This window comes from Myiozetetes cayanensis, unplaced genomic scaffold (genome assembly GCF_022539395.1).
Source record: "Myiozetetes cayanensis isolate MyiCay16 unplaced genomic scaffold, myiCay2020 scf1, whole genome shotgun sequence".
NCBI lineage: Eukaryota > Metazoa > Chordata > Aves > Passeriformes > Tyrannidae > Myiozetetes > Myiozetetes cayanensis.
In genome coordinates this window covers 64126828-64139429 of record NW_026086604.1, presented here as the reverse complement: position 1 = coordinate 64139429, position 12602 = coordinate 64126828, and the positions used below count along the sequence as shown (strand labels likewise).

Below are 12602 nucleotides of genomic sequence, written 5' to 3'. Positions count from 1 at the left end.
GCTGTATTTTTTTCTCACAGAGTGTGGAGCAGAATTCTGTGCATCAGTGAAGTTATGAACCCTTGCTAGTTTTCCACATTATCATAGTAATAACAAATAATAACAACAACAATAGTAATAATAATAATTTATTTTTATTAATAATTGTTTCTATTTGTGTTTTATTAGTTGATATTGTTTTCTGTTTTGTTCTCTGTTCCTTTACACATTATCAGTAATCATATATTTACCTTTTTGACCAACAGCAAAAATGACTGGATATTTTCGCAAAAATGTCCATGGTGATGCTGAGATCTGTTTCGTCAACAGCAATAGCTAGTTGTATAGCAGTGTATTTGATTAGTAAAAGGGCATTTTCTTCTCTGAACATATGCATTTTAATTTATAAACACTGAATATCATCTATTATTTTATTGTCTAGTTTTTCACCTTTGAAAAAAGAAAACTGAGATGGGATATTGTCAAATATAAAATGGTAGCATCAAACAAAACCAAGCATTCAGTGTTTCTGACAATGTAAAAAATAGACATCTTCAAAAAGGAGTTGCAGAATTTTTAAAACATGCAGAAATACTTTTGTTTCTACACTATTTTCAATGTTAAAAATATGTATGATTTCAATACAAATTTTAAAAATTTATTTTAGAGTGATCTCTCAAGACTGATTAATGTTAAAACAGGCCAGGTTCAGAAACTCCCAATCACAATGATCACAAAAACTTCTTTACTTGACAGATTCTTCTATGTTTTTTCACGAGTATCTGTTAGCTATTATCAAAGTTAGGGTACTGAATTATATGTTGTGATCTAGTACAGCCATTTCATGCTACATTTCTGAAGATAACCTTCATCAACTGCTCAGTTGAGCACTGATGAATAACATCTATTTTGAAGGAAATGATGGTGAGAAAGTTCATTGCAAATAGCCAAAGGAATGTGCACAGAAATGTCTTTGAAAGGCTCATAAACAGCTGCTCCTGTACAAGAGCTTGTAAATGTAGTAGTGATCAGGCTATATATAAGAAGCAAGCTTTTCCAAACTCATTGAAGTTTGAGACAAATACTAGATATTGACATAGTTTTAGAAATAAACCCTTGGGAGAGTCCACAGACAGTACTGGCAAGCAGCATATGGCTAGAATAACTAGTAATGCTTACACGCCTTTATGTTTTATTTCTGGGATTTTTCACTCAACAAATTTACACACTGTGTCTTCATTTTTTGTTTACACAGAGCATCATTTCATTTTTAAAATTCCTGTGTCTCCTCACAGATATAATTCTCTTTAATTGCTAGATATTTGTCACTCATCCTTTGGTATGCTTTCCTATTAGAAGGTCTTTAATTCTAAAGTGTCTGTTGCTATAATTTCTTACAAGTTGTCATACTTTCTTTTTCACTAGCAAGTAATGGAAATACATTCTTGGTTGGCTGTGGCAAATAGTTCTGGAATGTAGAACAAAGAGTTCCTCTTGGTTAGGTTTGCTTTCTTTTCTGCTTCTAGGAAAGAGAGTGGAGGTGAGATCAAGTACTTTAAACTTCTACTGACACTGAAGGAAGTGATCTTGTCCTCCTCCCACCCCACTGCTTTATTTCTTTGTCTGTGTTTTCTCTGGTGATGTTACCACAAGTGTTTCTGAAAGGAACCTGCCTGGGTTAAAACCACAAAGGCAGCAATAACTGAGAGATCCAGGACTACATTTGGAAACAGCATCTGTTCATGCCAGCCTAAAGTGTTAACACTTTAGCTTAAACAGGCTTTATTTGCTAATATTTGCAACTTCAATGAGCAGCTTTTACACTTCCAAATGGCTGTATATGGGTAATCACACATATCTACATCACAGCCAGTCCCTTAAATTGGTACTGAATGGCTTAACCAGTTAATTTTTTTTTTCTCACCCTTTGATAGAGAAACAAAAAAAAAGGTGGCTTTAACAGTAGACCTTACAAGACCTTTAAAATTAGTACATAAGAGGTTAATTCTTGATTTTTCCCCAAGAAATTTCTTCAGTGTTCCCCACTGAGCTACTTGGTAGTGTAGAAGTCAGCTTCTTACTAAAATAAAATGGTATCAGTAAGTGCTTGTTAGCTGAAGAGATGGCCTGTAACTGCACATTTAAGTTAATTTTAGCAACTATTCAGACAAATTCTCACCTCCTCCCCTTCACAGATATGTTCTAATTCCCTAGGAAAAAGGCATAAAAAAGCCTAAAAATGATGTTTCCAATTAGTGTAGCTTTCTCATATTTAAATTTTGTGTGTTTCTGCCAGATAGTTGAATAAAATGTGATACATTCTTTTGATCTTTGTTGAAATGATGTAGGCTGTAAATATTGTTTCGTTATACAGTTCATGTTGACATATATTCTATTGTGCCACTTATAGCTTCTTTGGCACAGCTCTGGAATGAAGTGTTCAGCAGTGATTAATGACCAAGAATATACAGACCTACTGTTGAGTTTAGGAGCTCTCTAATCTCTGCTCCTGTTCTTTCCCTCAATTCCAGCATTAGTTAATGTGGCTTCTGTGAACACACCATTTCTGGTGACTTGCTATACAGCCTGTACTGCCAGCAGTTAGCTTAGTGGTAGCAGAGAGCTAATGATTGTTAAAATCTCGGTTTTCTTAATTTCTTGCTTATTATTGTATCTTTGATGGCCTTTCTCACCCTCGTAATTTTTTGTTTAGTGTTTAATACAGAAAAGGCTTTTAAACTTGTGTGAGCCTTTTTTTTCAGTCCTTACACACTATACAATCATTTAATATCCTTTGATATGTTATGCCAATTAAGTGATATGTGTGTTAACATAAATATTTAATTTTTAAAAGAGAGATCACTTTGGCCTAAAGCTTTAATTAAATTAGATGCTTTTCAGATGATTGCCAAGATTAAACAGTCCATTATGAACATTTGCCATTGCAGGAGATTTCCTCTTATTGAAAGACAGAAGGGTAATTTCATCTAGGGTTGTTGTAAACTGTACGAGTCCTTCATACTGATAAGGGAATTCTCCCTCTTTTAACCTTGATACGTACTGTAGTAATGAATTTATGAATCTTTAAATTCAGTCACATCATTAAAGTGGGGATATGATATTAACACTGTCAAGTAAATTAGAGGGATTAAAATTTATCTACATAACAGTTAAAGAGATCAGAGTCAATACCAATTTGTCAATAATTACCATTGCTTTAAAAGCAAAATCAACATGATAAAAGTAGGCAGCTGTGTATCTTTAGGCAACTATGGATCTTTATTGCATACTAGCTAGAGTTTGATTAGTTCCAATGACAGGTTTCACATGGCAAACTAAAGTTTTAGGCTAATTTTCATTGACACTGGGCTGCTGAAGCACCTGAACTATAATTCCAAAAAACACGTTCATGTTAATATGGAATCCAACTGTTTCATTACCAACCCAAAATATTTCTGGTTTGGGGCAAAATGTTCCTATGTTGCAGTTTTGCCTAATTATGTGAACATCTTCCACAGATCAGAATCCTGTTTTTTTGATATGCTGTAGACTGTAGTCATGTGTATATCTCACACTGAAAACACGTCACAGCAGTTTCCTTCAAAATATAGTACAGCTATGCATAATGCATGATAAGACTAGAGAGATGTGCAGTGTGAATCAAAGTTTTAATGTCCTAGTTTTCCAGATATTATTATCCATTCACTGTGTTTTTAAAGGAGCTCTGATTAAGAATTATGTCAGCTGTGACAAGCCATAAAGCCAAGCAAGACTTCCAGTGAGAATCTGAAAAAGACTCTCTCTGAAAAGTTTTAATATTAAATCATTATTGAGGAACCTCGTTCTTATTTTGGCGGGGGTGGAGGATTGCATCAGTAGAATTCCACTTGCTGGCAACATGTTATCACTAAAGATCTTTGGACAAAGTAATTCGAAGCACAATAGGTTTTCTCTTTGTGTCTGACAGCTGTCCTTATTCAAATGGTTGGTTTGTATTTCCTCCTTTGTGTTCGTTGACCAGGTCTTCAAATGAGAGGATCCAAAATTTCAACCTGCCTTGCCATCCTGGGACATGTTTTTAAGCATCTGGCTTTACCTGAAGTCTTATCTGCCTCCTTGGTCTGCAAAGCATGCGAATGTCAGAAGGGATGATTGAATGTAAAACAAACAGCTCAGTTTCATGTTTGAGTGCAATCCTGTTGTGCAAGCAGACCCCCTCAGGCTAGCTGATGTATTGTCCTTACCTGAAATTTTAGGCTAAATGAGGTTCTTACACAGGCTGCAGCCTTGTGGAGAGCCCAGAGTTGCTTACTGTCCAAGATAGACACCATGAAATATATGAAGGGTGACTAAAATTATGTCTACACAAGTAAGGGAAGTCATATCTAGATTAAAATGGAAGTGAAAATCAGATACCTTGCTACTTTTGCAGGAATATTGGGAAGGGTTCTCACTAATGTGAGAAGCTCTTCTGTTCCACTGTAGGGCATGATGCTTAAGCAGGGATGAGAATTTTCTCTTCTTCCTCAGGTTGTGTCCACAGAGATAGTGAAGAAATAGATTTTTGAAGGTGCTTTTAGGATTCCAGTTATGTAACAAGTCTAAAATTAATTATTTTAGGTACTTGGAAAATTCTGTTCTCATGTTGTTTTCTTTAATAAAAACTATTTACTGAGCAGTATATTATTGAGTGTATTTATTGAGTCATAAGCAACACTTATTTGATGATTTATAGTTGATGGTAAATGGAAAAAAAAAGACAACAGTTCAAAACTGTTTTCTATACTTTCAATGGCTGAGAACTGATTCTATTTTATTTAAGAATTTTAAGTATTATTAAAGCAGTAATCTAGAGAAGGTGTTGTTTCGCTGAGTGCTTTACTATCCGCTAATAAGGCAGCTGATAAACTTCTATTGAAAAATCATTTGAAAACCTAATACATAGGATAAGTGCTTACTGGGTTGTGGATGCTCATTGATCACTTTTCTAGCTGAATTTTTTTACTCTACTGGGGACAATAAAGGAGAAGACTGGTGGGAGTGCAGGAGCATGAGGACCAGTATGAGGAGCAGGTTAAGAAAGTGGAAAGGAATCAGAGCAATGAGGGAAAATGCAAAGATTTACTTATAAATATGTTGGCAGAGATAGGAGACAGTGTGCTGGAGGATGCTGCAGTAGGAGGTGCTTTCAAAACAAAGGAACAGATCCATGTAGCAGGGAGGAATCAGTAAAAACAGGCACTGTTTAATGCCCTGTTTCTCATTCGTAAAGGTGGGCCTTGCGACCACATCTCTGTCCTTGCCCTCTGCTCTGTGACTGGAGCTGAAGTAGAACTGACCAGAGCAAGAAGGTCAAGGAAAACCTGTTTTTCATCCCCTGCCATCTTCCCTTCCTCCTGCTGGCCTTGTCCATGCCTGCCTTTAATAATGTGAGTAAAGTTGAAGGGCAAAGCACATCCCTTTACTTGAAGAGGTGAACTTCACATATTAAGAGCAGGACTGTGGGGCTTGTTTTGTCAGAGAAATTGTGTGCAATGGAAACTGAGCTGGGCAAGAGTAACCAAGAGTAGTCTTTGAATCAAAGTGTAGACAAGATCACATGTGACAGTCTGTGGAGAAGGTTGTCCAAGGCTACTAAAAATACCATTAACTTGGACATCTCCTTTATAAATGACTTGACTCGTTAATGGAGATACCAACCTTTAAGGACCTTGCCTGCCCATACCATGTGAAAGGCTGCATGGGACCTGCAGTAAGATTGCTTTTGATGTCTTCTGCCTGTGGAGGGGAGGGTACAGTGCACAGCCTATTGTGTGCCACTTTTTCTTTCCCTCTGCCTTCCTCTCCAGGATACTGATGCTCAGCAAAGCACCATAAGGGTTAGATGGTATGGATTCAGTGAACTATCATTACTGCCTCTAGACTGAGTGAAAATGCATCTACCCAGGGAAAATTCTGCACAGGAATGGTTCATGCTTTCCTTCCTCATGCCACGTTGTCCTGGGGCTGTACTAAACATCACAAGCAAGCATACACTGCATTTAGCTCAGTGCATAATCTAATACCAACTGTCCTGTACTGTATAATCATAAAATGTGGGGAAAACATAGTGTTTGCTGTGTTTTGAGAAAAAAATCCTTTTAAATCAGAACTTTAGCTAGCTGAAACAGGAGAAGTCTGTGAGAATGAGCCTGTGATCCTAAAGCAGATGTGCATACCCACACAGTGAATTGAAGTAACCCAAATAAAGCAAAAAAGACAACTCTGAAGAGAGTTTGTTTTTTATAAACGTTATTCTTGGACATGTAGATTGGTTCAACTTACAACATAGAAGGTATTTTGCAAATACAGTTTTTGCAAATAACTGCAAAAAACTTTTTTTCTTTGCAAATTTGGAAGTCTGCTGAAAATTCAGCCTTAAGCAAATATCTTCGTAGCTGTATACTAAAAAATTTCTCCTAGACTGTAGATATGCAATGAAGAAGCTCAGGCAGAACATTGACCTGCAATGAAAACCTTTGTGTTTTTACTACTTACCTCTATGCTGGCCTTGTGATTCAGTATGATGCGGGTGAGATGTTGGTACTAGCACACAGGAAACCCTTGACCATGGGAAGTAGTACTTACTATAATAGATGACATTCCCAAGGGGGAAACAGCAAAATTACGTGATATTTGTAGAATAGCGAATAACTAAAATTGCCCAATTATTTAAACCGAGGTATTTTTCTATCAATATAATATCTTGCTGAGCTTCTGGAGCATAATTTAGAGTAGGCATTTTGCCTGCAGATCACAATATAAATATTTTATATGATCTCCCACACTATTAGAATTATAGAGGTAGTGTTATTTAATCCACTCCTAGCAAAGCAGATGCTTGCCAGAATGCATAAAACACTCAAGGACCTGGTTTTGTTGTCACTGAAACTGGTTGGTAGAATGATTTATCTGAAGTTAGATTTCTTATTGCAGAAACAGATTGGATAATGCTTGTGAGACATAATTTAAGGTTGTGTTGAAGTCTCATAAAAAAATACATTGTCCGTGGAAATGTGGTTAACAATAGGAGGATGGAAAAAGCCTCTCTAAAAGGTAAGAGGGTAAAGCAAGAGTCTTGTCTGCATGGGAGGGTTGGGAGAGACTATATATTTGAAAATTCTTTGGGTTAGTAAAAACTGTGACCACAGATAGTGGAGTTGAATATACCTCTTGGAAAGCAACTCCAAGCATAGGAACTATGAGCTTCAGCAGAAAGCATGCAAGTGCTGTGATATCTTCATATTGTTTCATGAAGTACATTGCAAGCCAGCAGGGGTGGAGAACTTTGAAGTTTAATAAAGCTTTTCCTAAAAATACATTTGGAGTGTAATTTAATGCCTCTCTTGACAGTCATTGTCTCTTATTCTTGATTGGCAACACACGTTTCAATATCAGCTGTAGTTACCTATAGCTGATATGCTCTGACTACAGTCCTTTGGCCTGAGGTGGGTATTTGGGTGTCACAGGAGTTGGGGTAGGTGGTCCAAATACTTCTCTAGCTTCCATTTCTACGAAGTGAATGAGAGATGATTGTTGATTCCTAAGCACCATAATTTTGCACATTTGAGCCAGAGTATAGTAATCAGAATGCTAAAGTCCTATGGAAGACATTTTCTGCTATGTCCTTTTCCCTGGGGTGATTGTACCTGAAACTGTTTTGCATAAGGAATGATAAAAAGATGGCCACTGCTGTGTGCATTTGTATGTCCTATACTATATCATTCAGCACTTCTTCTATTTATTTATGCCTTGTTTTTCATTCTTATTGTAGTTTTTATTGCTGTTGATAACATGGCATCAGCTGAAAGGCAGAAATGTTTACTCTGTTGAGGTTTTGTTAAACTTTTCAGTGTAGATTAAAAAACTTCAGCAGCCCCTGGATGGATAGACTTAAGTTGAAAATTTACATGTGAGTAACAAATATTATAATGCAGATAAGCCAGACAGAAGAAAAGGAATTTTATGATAAAGGACTGGTCTAGCTCATGTACGTTGTGTGATGGATCATCCCATGTCACCACAAGGACTGCTGCTGCTGCTCCTGCTGCTGCTGCTCCTGAGCTGTGCCAGCAAGTGGGACAATAAAAAGTGTGCATGGGAGAGTGGAGGGCAGGGCACAAGCAATGGAAGAGGAAAGGGGTAAAAAAAGAACAGCTATTTAAAACTGGACATCCCAAGCCTGGCCAATAGTTTGTGTTATATATAATTCAGCCAATTCATTGGATAAATTATTTCATATGCTCCATGAAATGCAATTTGCTTCCATGGCCAAGCATGACAAAGGTTTCACAGAACTGCAGCTAGATAGTTAATTCAGGGCCTGTGAGATTGCTGAGGCGTCTTGTCAGAACATTAAATAATCACACAATGTCATGAGGGAATATCTAATTAAGAGTCCAATTTCTCAAGGGTCTGAGTACCTATTACAATGTTCTGAGAACCCTTAATTCCCACTGACAAGAGCAGCAGTTTAGGGTGTTCCCAGCAGGAATTTAATAGGATTGTGCCCTTACTTCATTTGGCCTGGGTAAGTCCAGGCCAGTCAAGTGAAGAGACAGTAATCAAACACGACAATATAATGACAAATAGGGTTACATCCCAGCAGGCATGTTATTACTTGCAGATGATGAAACATACCTGGGTGTGAAGTCTGTAAAAAAAAGGGACAGATTTAAGAATGCACTCTTAGGGGTTAAATTTGTGCATTTGAAAAGGATATGTCTGTATTCAACCCATGCAAAAAGATCTGTAAAAGGCATCATGAACCCTTTATGACCCCAGATTGTCATCCTGTGTGAACAAGTGACAGAGTTTCCATTGGCAGTTTGGTCCCAAGAACTTCAGTGATTTAGGCGACCTCATGAGGGCTGTCTGCCTTACAAAGGCAGACAGCATTTCATCCAGTGTTGGGGAAGCATAAAGCTTGAGTAGAACATGCTGAAGTTTCCTGAGCAGCATTCTTGTGACTTGAGAGATTACAACAAAATTTGAGGTGGACAGGTGAAGACTTATCAGTACCCCCCTTCTGGTATGCCTGCAGTTATATAAAGGAGAATAGTGTTAGATGCAGCCAGAGGAGAATAAACATCGCATTTTGGCTTATGATGCTTCCTTTAGTCAGAGATGAAATAGTATTCTTTTTTGTTGTGAAGTGTTACAAATGAAGTAAATGGGTAAGGAACATGGCATTATGTTAAGCACTTTTGGAAGAGTGAAAAGTTAAAATCAATCTTTGTGCTGTCAGGCTCTTAAGTAAGGAATGATGCATTAGACAACATGACTTTATTAGATTTGTTAGGAAACCAGAGCTGCCGTGCTGTTCCTTGAGCAGAATTACAGGCTTCATTTGAAGAGAGATGCAAAGCGCACACATCATTCTGGAGTAGATCAGCATAAGCATTTTCTATATCATGAGTAATGTTTGCTGGAAGAAATCAAATTACTGTTACACAGACCATCTGTTTTCTTTGCATGCAATCATGTAAGTGTTTTAGGACAAGCCATCCTTTTTAATCAATTGTAAATCTCTTATCGGAAGGCACTGTTTTGTGTAATAAAATCTATTTTTATGATAAATGTAAGAGTTTTAAATACTGGTTTCTTCTGCATAAATATATATTATGTTATGAACATATTGTTCAAAACATAAAGAGTAGGGGTGTACAGCATTAGTTATTATCTGTCAAGAACTTAATTTTAGGGCTTTTGCAATGCCATTTTTGGATATTTGTTGGATCTGCAACTCATTGGTGTTCAACTATTATAACAGATAATGTAATGAGTAATATGGTCCATTTATAGCCTGGGAAGTTGCTTCCTATCTACATTTAGCAAATGTAGTATAATGGAGTCTCTATTTTGTAGTATGACTGCTTTGATAAAAGTGAGTACTATGGAAGATGATTGTCCATTGTCTAAATTCTTACACTTGGAAATACTGAAGAAAACAAGGCATGGTTTATTAGAAAACGAGCCTTTGGTATGACATAATGACATTAAAAAACTAGAATTTATGGTTCAAGAAGAAGTCAATGATAGAGTCTGAGAATTACGTCACATTTAAGGGTAGCACATTCACAGATGTACACAGTCCCATTCATTTTAGTGGGTGCTAAATTGAGCTTACCATTTTATTTCTTCAGCACTGCTGTGCACTTCCCTGATTCATATATTCTCTTTGGGTGCACATAGATTGCTCTTGGATTCAGAGGAAGTTGAAGGTCTGCATCTTAAGCAAAGTCTTCTCTGATTTCAAAAGAAGCTGTGTGACTGCAATACCAGAGGTTACTCTGTATTGCATCAAATGACCCTGAAATAAAGAAACAAGAACTGTAAGTAACACAAATGGAAGGTCCCTGAGCAGGTTGGCTGTCCTTCTCAATGAGGTTGTCAAGCCTGAATTTCATTTGTTCAGACACTTTCAAATCAATGGTATTTTGTCTGAATAATTAAGCTGCTTACTCAGGCTTGAAAAGTGTATGGGGGCAAACTCTTGCACTTTTTTGGTAAACATGAAGAGGCAAAGAGGGAGAAACAGATGGACCATGCAGCTGGAGAAATGATAATGCTTTCAGTCTGGCGCCATCCCATGGTACAGTGGAAGTTTTTTGCCCAGGGAAACATCACATGAAATGAAGGGTCCCTATAAGTCCTCTTGCAAAGGCTGGACTCATGACCTGTGTATTGCCACTTATTAGAATGTCTCATGAACTGCTGCCTACCAAACCAAGCTCATCAATCATAACACTTACTTAGACCTGATCACTCAAAAATCTGATGAGAACTAGGTTGTCAGTGAAATTTTTTTTTGTCCGTCTACAGTAATTCAGTACAAGAAAAAAAACTGGAACAAGGTGAATGGCTTACAAAATCATGTAGGTAATAGAGAGTGAAAGACAAAAAATCAAACTGCAATTAGTAGTGGTCTAGTAGTTTCACCCATTTGCTTTTTTTTTTTTTTTTTAATTCAATATTCTTTCTTTGAGAAAATTATTAAAAAATAGATAATTCCCACATACACTTTTACCCTTCTTTTATACAGAGGGAAGAAAACTGCAGGCAAATTGAGTATGTCAGAGAAACGCAGCATTGTGTTGGTTAAAACAAACCTCTGGAGTGCATGAACAGTGTTCTAGCCCAGGCAAGAAAAAATTATGTAATAGCACTCACAGCCATGCTCAGCTGAATTTGGAGGATGGCCATTCACCAGCCTCTCCCAACAACCTACTCCTCAGTCTTTCTTTTCTTACCCTAGATGCTCATCTGGTTGCTTCTTATGTTCCTCAGTGTTCCGCACCCATTTCAAATCCAACTGAGCTCTGGCTTTCCCAGTTTCATCCAAGCAGGCCAGGACAAGGAAGTTCTGCATTGCTCCCCAGTAGCCCTCACAGCCCCTTCATCCTCTGCTGCCCATCTGCTGTGCCTGCATGAGTTCCCACGTGGCGAGCTGGGAAGTCCCAGTGTGCTGGGGCGGGTGTTTTCTGCCAGCAGCTTCTTCTTCTGGGCCCCTTTGCTGTCTTGGCTTTCAGGAGACACATTTCAGTTTGAGCTGTCAAAAAAGTTGATGAAAATGCTTGGGTTATATTTTTTGTGTCATTCTTCTTACTTTCATCTTCACATCCCCAAATCTTTATCAGGATAATGTGAAGGATATCAAAACAATCTATTTCCACAAGGTTGTTTTTTTTAGGATGATTTTTCATTTGCATGTGAGTAAATTTACTAGTGTTTTTTTTTTATCTTGAATTTTATTTTTTTTTTAGACAGAACTCTGAAACAGTCACTGTGAGTTCTCTAGCAGCTTCAGTAGAATAGGTACTATATTTTCCATCTGTATGGTCTGGTTTTATCCAATAAAGATATTGATGTATTTACAATTGTCATAGAAGATATTGGCTGAGTTCTAAGACAGTAAATGCTAACAATACTCCTTGCAAATGATGACATTTTTATTATCAAGAAACAGTTCAGCAAAATTACTTTATTTGCTTAGTGGTAAAGACAGTGGTAAACTGTGAATTACTGTTGTCATAGTTACAGTGTATTTTGATACAGTAGATTTGTTCATCTAAACCATAACAAAATAATTTGTTCACTAGCAAGTACAATGCATATCAGAAATTACAATTAATTACTTATTGCAGTGAATATCTTAAAGTATAAATACAGAACCCCTGATCCTTTTTAAATGCAGTAAGTAGAGAATACTGCTGTTTATTTTAGGAATTTCCTGTGTCTGTAGTGCTGATTACACTGAAGTGGGAATCAATGACAATGTGCCATATAGGAGACTTTATTTATAGTAGCTTTATAACTGATCTAAAGTGAGACGATAGATTTTGATACTCATGACCTTTAATAGAAAACTCTCTGAAGACAAGTTTCCAATTTTACTTCCAAAGTAACCCCTAGTGAAAGTCCTTTATATTTGAGACTTTGTGAGACAATTAAAATAATGACCTATTCTTGGTTTTGCTTTTTTTTTTCTTCCCTGAATTATTTCTATTTTGGCTATTTGGCTATTCAGTTGGCAAAACAGAAAAATTATCCAGGGGAGATCTACGAAGTTAGACAATTTGCCC

The 12602-nt window shown here is 37.0% G+C and overlaps 1 protein-coding gene across 19 annotated transcripts in view; it reads left to right on the top strand.

Annotated features, from left to right (window-relative positions):
- LOC126645767 (poly(rC)-binding protein 3-like) overlaps nucleotides 1-12602 on the top strand; it is a 504091-nt gene that overhangs the window by 88984 nt on the left and 402505 nt on the right. Inside the window, exon 2 of one of the 19 annotated variants that reach the window (XM_050326571.1) lies at nucleotides 10213-10352. The exons of 17 other annotated variants lie outside the window; for them this stretch is intronic. The gene's annotated coding sequence lies outside the window, so the exon portion shown is untranslated. Of the gene's footprint in view, nucleotides 1-6954; nucleotides 7075-10212; nucleotides 10353-12602 lie in introns of those variants that run through there. One more of the 19 variants, XM_050326579.1, reaches the window with a different exon arrangement.